The sequence below is a fragment of the Sapajus apella genome, unplaced genomic scaffold (genome assembly GCF_009761245.1).
Source record: "Sapajus apella isolate SASKATOON/1434 unplaced genomic scaffold, GSC_monkey_1.0 scaffold6, whole genome shotgun sequence".
Taxonomy (NCBI): Eukaryota; Metazoa; Chordata; class Mammalia; order Primates; family Cebidae; genus Sapajus; species Sapajus apella.
This window is the reverse complement of record NW_022436946.1, coordinates 71,862,726-71,876,335: the sequence shown is the minus strand read 5'-3', so window position 1 is coordinate 71,876,335 and position 13,610 is coordinate 71,862,726. Positions and strand designations below refer to the sequence as shown.

At 37.8% G+C, this 13,610-nt stretch overlaps 1 pseudogene across 1 annotated transcript; it reads right to left on the bottom strand.

Annotated features, from left to right (window-relative positions):
- Positions 1-6,508: 6,508 nt before the first annotated feature.
- Positions 6,509-7,819, bottom strand: LOC116549087 (annotated as a pseudogene). Its single transcript, XR_004267707.1, has one exon. The product of XR_004267707.1 is annotated as a peroxisomal membrane protein PMP34 pseudogene (transcript).
- Positions 7,820-13,610: the final 5,791 nt, after the last annotated feature.

Below are 13,610 nucleotides of genomic sequence, written 5' to 3'. Positions count from 1 at the left end.
ACAGTCAGATTCCTGTTAGAGCAAAAGACAAAAATAATGTCTACAGAAGTGGTTGACATTGAACTTTCTTTAATGACTAGGCTTTCACTGATGATTGACCTTACGTTCACAGATGAATTAGAAAAACTTTCAGGAGATTAGTCATAGAAGAGGACATCAGAGCCAGATGGAAATAGAATCTGCTGGAGATGAAGGATATCCAGTAGTTCTTGGTACTGAAAATAAAAAGAATGAAGGTACAGGTACAGAAGTTTACCTTAAGTTGGGAGGCTGAAGGAGGTGCCTACCGGACAATAGGTCTATCTTGTCTGAACATGCAGATTCCTTCTTCATTTCTGACATGGAGGCCTTGAGAAAAACAGAGGAAAAACACAAAATCAGTAATGAATTGAAATATTTATCTCTTTGATGGGTAAAATGCTTTATAAAATCACATATATTTATATATGTATACTCAAGATCATACTGTGTATAATTTTCTATTTTACCTTTATAACTTCTACTTTATATCATAAATATGCCAGTAATTATTCTTCTCAGCCATAATTTTTAAAAGTGTGTATATATATATATATAATTTATTTAATCCTTTTATTGTTGGAGAGTTGTTTTCATAAATATAGAATATATAATTTTTACCCAAGCAATATGTCACTGAAAATACATTTAGAAATGGAGTTGTGAACATTGTGGAAGGTGCCAGTATTTACTGTCAAATTTAAATAAGTATTTTAGATTTAAGACTCTTTAGAGGCAAAAAATTGACATGAGATCTACAGAAGTCACACTCAGAATGGTTCAAGGTTAGTTAGTTATTCCCTTACTCTTTTGGGGTCAAATTTACCTTTACATCTAAGGATGGTCATTCTAGAGAAAATGAACCCCACATTCTGCATAGGTAGGTGAGGGTTATAAGTGAGGAGACCTGTGAATCAGCAGTCTTTGCAATTCAAAGACACTGACTTCAGAAGCTCTGTCAGGGTCTGTGGAATATGTAGAAATGTTAAGTGGAGAGTGCGTTTACTTTTTATTCCCCCATTTGACCTCTTGGAGCTACAGGGCTTTACTATAGACCAAGTAGCCAGATCCATAAAGGAATACCTCAGTAATGGTTTCAAGTTGTATTAATTCTTTGGGACCCTGGGATACAATTTAATAAGCAGAAAAAAAATGAAAATGAGTGGCATGTGTGTCATTAAGATTTTTAGGAAGTCTGTCTCCAAGCCTCAACTCCTCAATCATTACTATAGGGTGTTTATGAGCAGAATGATATACCCATGCATTAGCATAATTGGATTTAGGTGACATTTATTAAACATTAATTCATAAATTTGATCTAGATTACACTTAGACCCTCTCTCTATAAGGGTTTAAATTGCTGAATTAGCAGAACTATCTCATCTCCATATGTTATCAATAAATGACTGGTTCTCTACCAGGGATGATTTTGGTCTCCTCCTTTCTAAGAGATATTTGGCAATATTTGTGACATTTTTAGCTGTCACAACCAGTAAAAAGTACTACAAGCATCTATCAGATAGAGTCCAAGGACATCCTGATGGACTCCCAACTTAACATCTGCTGATGGACATCCTATAATACACAGGCCAATCCCTACAATAAAAAAAAAAATTGTCCGGTCCAGAACGTCAGTAATGCTGAGGCTGAGAAGCCAAGTAATAAGCAGTCCTAGGTAACAGCTGTTGCTTTGGCAGGTTCTAATGCCATCTTAGCTCATGACGTTATTTCAGGAAAACTTAAGCCTTCTCAACAGGTATTGGAATGTCACTGCCTTCCTTCTTGTAAGTTTTAAAATGTATATTGTGCTTTTATATGTGATAGATGCCTTAATCTCTGCCATAATTGACATGTGAAAGGTGGGAGGTGAGCTTGCCCCTCCTGAGCACCTCACTTACACAACATACTTTTCTGCTTACACATAATGTATTCCAGAGATTGGGAGAAGAAAGGTGTTCTTCCCCCAGACTTTCCAAAACATAGACTTTAACTTTCTTCTTTGAACAGCAACCATATCTACTAGCAGAGGCTTCTTTTTGACTCTGAGAACAGCAGGCAGATTCACAGCTGGAAGCAAAATGCTTTCCTTGGAAAAATCTTTTCTAATAAGTTATGCTTTGTCCTTGCCAGGACAGAAAACAGTTAAAATAGCAGAAACAGCTTGCCACCTAGCTGGCGGGGAAGGAGGAGAGCCTAAATTAACAGGCACTTTTCAATCCTGACTTGTTTCTTCTTTTACTTTATTTCTTCCTCTCATAGCCTCAGGCTTTTAATGCCCAGCCTAGGTGGAAATTAATGACAAATCTTGGCCAAAACCTCTCAGGATAAAATTCAGCCTCTCTGGGCACAACCCACAAAGCTATTCATTATCTAGCTTCTGCTGGTCTCTCCCACTTCTCATCAGCTCTGGGTTCCAAACACAAGCCCTAAAGCAATGATTCACAAACTCAGATGGCCATTAAAATCAAACTGGGTGGGCATTAATGTAAAAAATTTTCAGAACGCCCATATAGAGTCTCAGGATCCATATTTTCAATAAACTCCCTAGGCAAATCTGATAAACCCCACTGGAATTCACAATCCATTGCTTAAATATGCCAGACCTTCCCATAAGTCTTTTCCTCTGCTCAGGCTCCTCCCTCTGCCTGGACTGTACTTTTAACCTCTTTGGAGTTCTTCCTGAACTTTCCAGGCCAACTTAACCACTCCCACCTCTCTCCCTGTAACGTATTTCTTATGTAGTAAGCATATTGCTTATTGATATGGTTTGGTTCTGTGTCCTCACCCAAACCTCATTTGGAATTGTAATTCCCATGTGTGAAGTGAGGGACCTGTAATCCTCATGTGTGGAGGGAGGGAAGTGATTAGATTATGGGGGCAGTTTCCCCCATGCTGTTCTCATTATAGTGAGTTCTCAGAAGATCTGATGGTTTTGTAAATGGTAGTTTTTTTCTGTGCTCTCACGCATATTCTCCCTTACCTGCTGCCATGTAACAGATGCCTGCTTCCCCTTCCACCATGATTGTTAAGTTTCCTTAGGCCTTCCCAGCCATGCGGAACTGTGAGTCAATTAAACCTTGATTCTCGGATATGTCTTTATAGCATTGTGAGAATAGACTAACACAATGTCTATTGTCTGTTGAATAATACATAACAATTCATTGTGCTACATTCTTTTCCTGGGTAGTTTGAAAGCTCCTTAAATAATAAATATTTCTCTTTTATTAATTTTTTGAGGGAGATTCTCACTCTGTTGCCCAGGCCAGAGTGCAGTGGCATGATCTTGGCTCACTGCAACCTCTGCCTCCTGGTTCAAGCAATTCTCCTGCCTCAGCCTCCTGAGTAGCTGGGGCTACAGATATGTGCTACCACACCCAGCTAATTTTTGTATTTTTAGTAAAGACAGGGTTTCACCATGTTGGCCAGGCTGGTCTTGAACTCCTGACCTCATGATCCACCCGCCTCGGCCTTCCAAAGTGCTGGGATTACAGGTGTGAGCCACTGTGCTCAGCCTAAGAATAAATATTTCTTAAAGGAATCAATACACAAAATACAGTTCACAGCAAACTAGTTGTGTTGCTCACCTCAAGCATCACACTGAAATTCTGCAGGTTTGAGTTTCCAGCTGTAGAAAAATTAAAATCAATCTCTCTCTCTCTCTCTCTTTCTCTATCTGTCTCTTTCTCTCTCTCTCTCCTGGCTGGGCATGATGGTCCACACCTGTAATCCCAGCACTGTGGGAGGCTGAAGTGGACAGATCACTTGAGGTCAGGAGATAGAGATCAGCCTCAACACGGTGAAACCATGTCTCTACTAAAAGTAAAAAAAAATTAGCTGGGCATGATGGCAGACACCTGTAATCACAGCTACTTGAGACGCTGAGGCAGGAGAATTGCTTGAATCCAGGAGGTGGAAGTTTCAGTGAACTGAGATTGTGCCACTGCATTTCAGCCTGTGTGACACAGCAACACTCCATCTCGTATATATATATGCACACACACATATATATTTTCTAAAAGTAAACTAAGATTTTGGTCATTTATGAATCATTTTGTTTGTTTTTTATTCTTTTCACAGATCAGAGGTAACCATTAACATTACAATTTACAGAAAGATCTGAATACCTGAGGAAACATATGAGTAATAAAGAATATTAAATAAATAAATAATAAAATGGGTATGTAAGTTGACACACACACACACATATATCAATGACTGGAATGAAATGTACCAAAATTTCACAGTGAGATTAATTAAATTTAAGCTATATTTGCTATTATAAGAAAAAAAATGAAAATTAAAAGTAAGAGGCTTAGTTCTCTCTGTTAAAAATGAGGAAAGAGCTTTCCCTCCCCTCCTTTTTCTTAGAGCACTTAGCTTAGAATATCTTAAATACTTTCTTGTCTCTTTGAAATGTATATAAATCCTTTCTGAAGACTGGATAGGCCTTTTGTCACCTCCAGTACCCAGGAATGTCTTTCTCAAGAACCTGGGAGCGATTTCTTTGAAATGCAAACATCAAGGGAGACAGCGCCCCATCTCGGTTTCTGTGGTTAGGGTAGGAGCTGGCGGCTTGCAAAACTACCTCCTTCGGTTGGCAGGTTGCAAAACTACCTCCTCTCATACAGAGATGAAGAATTTATTTTTCCTCTGGATACAGCTAATTAGCTAACACAGATGGTCACCTCAATTATCAGGTAAAGTGAGGATGAATTATGTGTGACAAATGTTCTTCTCAAGGACTAGTCATTGTTTATCTTGAAAACATGTATGTAAGAGGTTGCATCTACTTGTCTACATGAAAGTGTGAGATTTCTGTGTTTGCAGTCTCTTTGTGGATTGATGGCGATGTACATCACAGTCTGGCTTAGTGCTTATCGATAATAAAAGTGCCCCCCCCACTACTACTTTTAAGGAGAGGATTTCTGGGTTGGAAAAAGGCTTTGTTTTTAATTATATTTCTCAACAATATTTATGTTTAATTTACACATGTTCTGTAATAGACTGTTCATTTAAATTTAAATTAGAAATTTTCTTAAAATATTTTTGCTGCATGCCAAGAACAGCCTTTTGTTCTTGAACTTTTAAATTAAAAGATGTCAAGAGAAAGAAAATATGGCAGGCCAGGGAAGGGAAGGACAATGGGAAGAGGGTGGGCAGTCAAATATTTATTTAATATATTTTGAGTGCTAAATATGTATAATGTGTGGTGTGAAAATGTGGGAATAACAGTAAAAATTATGGTGCCTCTAGAGCTCAGAAAATAATACCCCTAAATGGTGGTGTCAGCAGTAGCCTCAGAAGCAAAAGTTTTTCTCTAACCTTCTCTTGCTCTCCTGCCCCTCATTCCATTCTCCTACAAGGCTAACCATAGGAACTAGAATTCCTTTTCCCCAAGAATTGTCACAGAAACCGGAATCCCTTTTCCCTAAAGCCAGCCATAAAACATAAAAATATTACTTTAACTTTCCTTCTGCTTTTCTGTGTGAAAACTGGCCATAAAGAAATTATCTGGGCCTACCGATGGCCCACGCCTGCAATCCCAGCACTTTGGGAGGCTGAGGTGGGTGGATCATGAGATCAGAAGTTTCAGACCAGCATGGCCATTATAGTGAAACCCCGTCTCTACTAAAAATATATATATATATATATATATAAAATTAGCTGAGTGTGGTGGTGGGTACCTGTAATCCCAGCTACTTGGTAGGCTGGGGCAAGAGAATCGCTTGCACCCAGGAGGCTGAGGTGCAGTGAGCTGAGATCGTGCCACTGCACTTCAGCCAGGGCAATAGTCTAAGACTTCATCTCAAAAAAAAAAAAAAAAAAAAAAAATTATCTGACCTAGTTATTTGTAGGTTCTGAGACCCTCATTCCAGAAAAGGTCCCACCAAAACCCAGAGGGAAAAAATGATGCTCAGAGAGCCCGACAGGAATCTAGACAGACTGGCCTTGCTGAGTTTCCCCACTCCATCTATTTGTATGAGATTGTGTCCTTTTTGTTTAATCGTATTTTTACATAGCTGTCCATACTTTTTTGAACCTAAGCATGAAAATGGACATCTTTTATATTTGGGTCTTCATTCTGAAGGTTCTCATGTATCAGTGTTAAATAAATGTGTTATCTTTTCACCACTTAATATGCCTTTTTTTTCTTTTTTGTACTGATCATTTACTGGGACTTGACTGACTGACCAGGGCTTGTATGGATGGACATAAAACCTCAGGGCTTTTGTAATGAAAGGACTGATTCAAAATAAATATTTAAAAAAATATGTCAAGCACTAATGAATAAGTGACATTTACAAATATTTTTAAGAAAATCATTTGTGATTAACAGTTTTCTTTTTGCAAAATAAATAGCTCATATCCTAAAAGATACCTCTCCTTAAGCAGGAGAAAAAAAGCCCTACCGAAATAATGTCAAGCCCATGGCATAGCCGTAATATTAGTTTCAGGGAGGAAAATACCAACACTGAGACATACGAAAGTATTTGAGGAGAATTACATGTTATTCAATTTGTCCTAGAACCTGGGGGAGAGTTCAGGGAAAGAGAACAGCTGGTATATTTAAGAAAAATTGAAATAGAAAAGATTACACACGAGAGCAAAAGAGTCCATTTCTCTTAAGAAAACCAATAAACACAAACTTTCATTTATAGATTTTCAACAATTTTTTTTTCATATTAGTCCAACTGCCAGCCCAAAATCCAACCAGCCAGCATAATAATTAAGGTGACAGCAGGTCCAGTTGGCCACACTCCGTGTTCACCCTTGAATGCTTTTCAAGCCAATGAGAATAACATTTGCTGTGGCAGGAGCCAGAGTCAAAGGAGAATCACTTCACTCAGGAGGAAATCTCCCTGTTGAGCATCTTCGAAATTTTTCATGCGAAGGCGTCTCTGTGTTTGTGTGCACTCTTCAGCTCCATAACTATGAAGGTGGCAGCTTCAGTTTCTCATAAACATGGAACCTGAAAGCAGCGGTGAGGACTGTCTGCAGCAATTTGGCTTCAAGGCCTTTGTAGTAGAGTCTCATTATTCCAAAACATCTTACTCATTGGTGAAGAAGATAGAGAACATTCTGAAGACTTCCCAGTGTTCTGTTTTCTGGGTTTGGTCTATGATGCCAAAACCTCAGAGTTGACTATATCGTCTGCATGGGATAGGTGATGGTGGCAATTGCGGTGGCTACTGCACCAGTGATGAACACATCCAAAGAAGAAAGCTTCATCCATTTCTTTTAAAGCTGCCGTTTAAAACCTTCATAAAACATGAACTGGATGGCAGGATTGAAGATCAACAGCAATGAGGAAAATGTGCCATTCCAATAAGCCAAGATTTCTTCGCCTCGAATGATCTGATAAAAAGCTTCAATGATACCTTTGTAGTTTGTTGGTACAATCTTCAGTACTAAATTTTGCCCCTCGCAGCTTTATTCTGGTGTTTACCACCCAGAGTGGAGTTGTCAGCCACGTGTTAACCACCCCTGCAACAAACCCAACTACCAGATCTTTACCAGTAGTAGAACGTTGACCTTTGACCCAGACTGCTTTGAGGCTATTAAAAGTGTAGAAACTGGAAATTGCTGGAAACCACCCTCAATATAGTGCCAGGAGTCCTTCTTTTTAATGATCTCCAGAAGCACCATGTGTGTAATTTTGGATTTTCTCTCTCAACAACCTGAAGTCGAAGTCTAGCTGTATCCAGGGGAAAAAACACTGTCATTGCTGTCATGCTTCCCACTGCTCCAGCCACGGCGTGGTTTAGGCTTTCATAGGAGAGCATGGAGGCCATTGGTGCAGCTCCTTGGAGACCCAGCCACACTTTTCCCACCAATGCCACAGCCAGAAGATTTAGGAAGGGAGCCTAATATGCCTTTTATGAGTTGATTTTTTTTCAGCAAAACTTCAGACAGCCGTCTGGGCCCCTACAGTGCCCACCTCAACCCAGAAGCCCATGGTGTACAATTAAATGACATTAGTTTATATGCACAATGTTGTACAACTATCACATTATCTATTTTCAAAGTATTTATATCATTCAAACAGAAACTCAATATCCATTAAGCAATAATTTTCTATTCTCTCTCCCTCTAGCTTCTAGTAACCTCTAATCTATATGTGTCTATGAATTAGCTGCTTATAGATAATTTCATATTAGTGAAATCAAACAATATGTGTATTTTCATTGCCTGGGCTTATTTCACTTAGCATAATGTTGTCAAGGTTTATCCATGCTGTAGCAGGTAGTAGAATTTTATTCTTTTTATGGCTAATATTCCATCGAATGTACTTACCACATTTTCTTTATCCTTTTATTTATTGATGGACATAAGTTATTTCCAACTTTTGGCTACGTGAATAACGCTACAGCGAACATTTGTGTACAAGTATCTGTTTAGTCCCTGCTCTTAATTCATTTGAGTATACACCTAGGCATGGAATTACTGGGTTGTATGGTAATTTTATGTTTAATTTTTTGAGTGGACACTAAACTGTTTTCCACAGCAGTTGCATCAATGTACTGCCAGCAACATATGAAGACTTCAGTTTCCCCAAATTCCTGCCATTACTTGTTATTATTCATCATTTTTTATTGTAGCCATCCAAGTGGGTATGAAATGCCTCGTTATGGTTTGGACTTTCATTTCCCTGATGACTAATGATGTTGAAAAACTTTTCTTTTGTTTATTGGCCATTTGTTGATGTTCCTTGATGAACTATTTAAGTACTTTGCCAATTTTTAAATTTAGTTGTTTATATGTTGTTAAGTTGTAGGAGTCTCGATATATTCTGCATGCAAACTCCTTATCAGATCTATAATTGGCAACCTGAGCAATGTTTTAAGGAAAGGAGCAGGACCAACTGTTGGGCTCACTTCTATCTTTTCCTTCCCTCCAATATCATGACTTCAGAGCTCCTGACTATCTTTCTATTCATTATGTTTAAAATTTTATCTCTCCAATCCCGTAAGACTTTAAAAAGTTCAACTCAGCTTCTTAGCTGCTGTTTACTGCTAGCTATTTAGCCTCTTGGTTCTATGCCACTTCCAAATTGTCAGTCTTTGAGGAGAAAAGCTGCACAGAATGTCTGGCTTACTTCCATGAGCTTTCCTTCTCTCCAGTGCTGTGGCCCTTTATTCAAACACACAACACACACGCGCATGCACACACACACACACGAGTTGTATATCTATTATTCTCAGTGGGGCTGTAGTTAGCAAGAATTTGCTCTTCTATTGCCAGAACTGGAAATATTTGCCTTATTTTTTAACTGATTCACAGTAGTTCATTTAATGCATGTTCCATAGTTTACCTTGGCCTATATTGCTGGAATTTAGGCTGTCAGTCTTCCGCTATTAAAACAATGCTACAATGCCTAACCAGGTTATCTCACAAGTGTAAGTGAATTTGTACTTTTAATAAATAGCACCAATTGCCTTCCATTGCAATTGTTAACAGTTTTACTCCTACCATCAATATGTGATAATGCCTAGACCACCTCCCCTTTGTGAACAGATTCTGTTCTCATACTTTTTGATGGGCAAAAATGTTATCACACTGCAAAGATATTTCTAATAAACTAGATGTTTGTAATATAAATAATAGCAAAACAATGACAACGTTTACTGCATATTGGGTATAGGCACATTACTAACTGCTTTGTAACTCTTAAATATTTTAATTCCAGGCTTACCATTAGGGCAGACATTGGTTTATTCTTCTTCTACAGGTGCAAAAACCAAGACAAAAAGATCACTGGACCCCAAGGTCCTCAGAAGTTAACAAAATAATTACAACACAGGATATCTGACTTCTGACTTCAGAGTCTGTGCTCTTAATAGGGTGACAGGAGCCCTGATAATAACTCCAGGTATAAATTTGAAATAAGGATGCCTTTCCTAAAATAATCTGTCTTCTTATCATTAGAAGCCATTTAGAACAGCCACGCTGTATTAATTTCCTAGGGCTGCTGTAACAGATTACCATAAGCTAGGTGGCTTAAAATAATGGAAATTTATTCTCTCACAGTTGGGAGACCAGAAGTCTGAAATCAAAATGTCTTTGTCAGGGCCGCACAGCTTCTGAAGGCTCCAGGGAGGATTATGTTCCTTGCCACTTCCAGGTCCTGGTGGCTGCTGGCATGCCTTGACTTACAGCCCCATCGCTCTAATTGCTGGAGTGATTCATGGTCACACTGCTTCCTCTTCTGTGTCTTTTCCTCTGTGTGTCTTTTTCTGTTCTACCTATGCCTATCTTTCTTATAGAGATACATGTGCTTGATTTAGGACCCAGCCAGATTATCCAGGATAAGTTCTTCCTCTTCAGGTCTTTAACTTAATCACATGTTTTACAACTATTCACTCTTTCTCCATATAGGTTAATATTCACTAATTCTGGGGATTCAGTCATGGACAAACATTTTGAGGAGCCACCTTTTAATCCACTAGATACATTTTCCATTTAACTAAAATACTTGAACCCCTTTCTTCCTTAATTCATCCATCCACCCATTCAGTCAAAAATACTCATTTCAGGCTTGCTATATGAAAGCTATCGTTCAAGGTGTTAGGGAAAGAGCAATGAAGAGAAAAGATGGCAGCTCTGTCTTCATGGTACTCGTATTGTAGTTGAAGAAGCCAAATAATATAAGAAATAAGTAGATATGTAGAATACCATCTGGCAATCAATGCCCTAGAAAAAATAAAGCAGAGAAGGAAGACAGGAAGTGCTGTGGGAGAGGATGGTTGACATTTTACTTGTGACAGATGGGAAGGGCTTTCTGAGGAAATGACTGTGGTAGACCGACAAATATTTTCCCCATAGGAAACAGGTTCATCCTCAGAACATGTAAATGTTAACATACAGGCAAACTTTCCTGATATGGTGTAGTTAAGGATCAGGAGATGAGATTATTCGGTATTATTTGGGTAGGTGCTAAATGTTATGGCAGGTATCTTTATAATAGAAAGGCAGAGAGGATTTTATATGGCGAGAAGAAGAGGCAATGTGACCATGAAGGCAGATAATGGAAGGATGAGGCCACAAGTCCAGCTCCCTTCCACCGGAAGCTAGGAGAGGTAAGGTACAGATTCCCTGTAGAACCTCTAGCAGGAGTGTGGCCTTCTCAGTGCCTTGATTTGGGCCCAGTGGAACATTTCATTCTGCCCTCCAGAACTGTGAGAGGATGAGTTTGTGATAATTTGTTATAGCAGCCATGGGAAAATAATATGGTGATTTTAACACAAATTCCTGAAAAAGGTGAAGGAGCAAGGCATACATATATCTGAGGAACAGGAACCAGGCAGAGGAAAGCCTCATGTCCAGTCCACCTTGAGGTGGAAGTGAATAGCTGACATGATTGAGGAGATATTAAGGCAGCCACTGAGACTCCCTCCTGTGAGCAGGAAGTGGCAGTGGGAGATAGGATCAGAGAGGTCAGAGGATTTAAAGACCCAGTCATGATGTTCATTCTTACTTCTGTGAGGTGAGGAGCCACTAATGGGTTTCATGAACCAAGATGATAAGATCTGACCCTTGGTGTGAGCAGTTCTAGATTTCTATCAGAAGGAGCCAGAACCACTGTTTGTGGTATTGATAATAGACTATATGGGGCTAAGGACAGTAACAGGAAACCAGTTAGGAGGCTATGGATTATGTTTAGTAGCCCACTTATGCTGAGTCTGAAGTTTATAGGAGAGGTCTGGATTGGAGGTAAATACTTCTGAGTGTTATGACACTAGAAATATGCTTTAAACTATTTCAGCATAATACAGGAAGTTATATATGTCTTAATTCAATTTCACTTAAGAGACGGTTAATTTTCCTAAGAGGGAATGCTTTATACACAGGAAGGGTAATAACATTTAAACAAAAGGCAACGATAAGTGTTTTAGCTATTGTCCCTGATCAACATCAGAGGCTTTGTGAATGAATGTTAGAAGAGGATTTTCACTGGTAACTTTAGTGGCTTTTTAATGAGAATAATGAAGATATCTGTAAATTGTGTGTTAATGTAGTTGTATTCAACATACACAGATTGGTAAATAAACTATCCTAGACTTCCCACCACTGCTTATATAGGATAGTCAAGTCAGGAAAGCATTTTCCTCCTTTAGGATGTCACTGAAGGCAGGATTCTAATGCAGTTATGGGTTAGAATATTCCAGCTGGCTGTTTCAAATATTAGGTTAACTGAATCCTACCTCTAAAATATTTTTGGGCTAGAGAATATTTTATGCAAGAAGTGGTTGCTTTATCACAAAACCCAGAGAATTGGGACTTTATCAAGCTGAAAAAAAGCAGGTTGAATAAGTGTTTTAGTGCCTGCTTATTAATAAGAGTCGGACTTACAAATGGCAGTATATGTGGCAGAATTTAGCCTGAAATTTGCTTTTATTTAAAACCTGGCGCTGTGATTGTGAGCAAGTAGAAACCCTTTGTCTTCCTAAGCAGCAGCTTAGGTTCAACAGAATATTTACGTTGTGGCTTTATAGCAAAAGTTCTCATGCTAAATATATACAAACTATTTTAGAATAGAAAGAGTCTCCTCTCTTCAGACATGTAGGCTTAGAATTTATTTCCTTTCCCTTGCTACCTGCATGTTAACTAACATGTAATCTATTATTTTCACAGAGTCACTCTACCATCTAAAGTGTTTTTTTAACCGTATTTTATGCAAAACTTAAAAAAATGTAGATTATTTCTTACTATAAAGTATCCTTTATACTTAGGGCATACAAAATATTAGAGCATGTATAAATTTTCTTCATGTTATACATGAGGCAATCACTGTCTAGCATAAATGAATAACAAAACTTAAAAAAAAAACTTTTTATAATAAAAAGTATTCCAGAATATTTATTCTTTATACTGTATCATAAAATCATATAGAATATTGAGTATAATATTTTGAAACAATAATGAAGTAAATAATAAATATAAATTCCAGACATATAGAATCATTTTGAATAGTCTAAGGTCCTAGAAAAGGTAAATTCTAGCCATTCTCTAGTCTTTGTTGCTTTATACATTCGAATCTGAGCTAAACGAATAAGGTTATGTGGAGGATGTGAAAGTAGGTGTTCTGTGCCCTGTATTCTTTCATGCAGAAACATTTTGCTAGTCATTTTTCACTCTAGCTTGGGGGTCTTTCTAATTCTAGATTATTAATAATTAATACATTGCATTTTACATTTTAATGATATTTTAAATTAATAATTTTAATAGGATATTATTTACAAGTTACCTACTTTGTCTGTGTAAATTATTTAATATTTAAGTTTGCCTTGAGACTCAGTATTATTTCCATATGAGGAAACTTGGGTTAAATGGAAAAATAACTTGCCCAGGTCCATGTAGTTAGGAAGTAATAAAGTCAGAACTACAACAGAATTCTGAGTTGTGTATCTATGCTCTTTTTATTGTCATACTGCTTAATTACAGTAATCATATTCATAATCCATATATAATCAATGTATGGATTATGTATATAAGTTATTACAAAGTGAACATAATATATTATTACAAAGTGAACTTTCTTCTTAAATGACAGAGCTAGATAATAGTAGAATTGGCCTTTAACCAGACCTCTC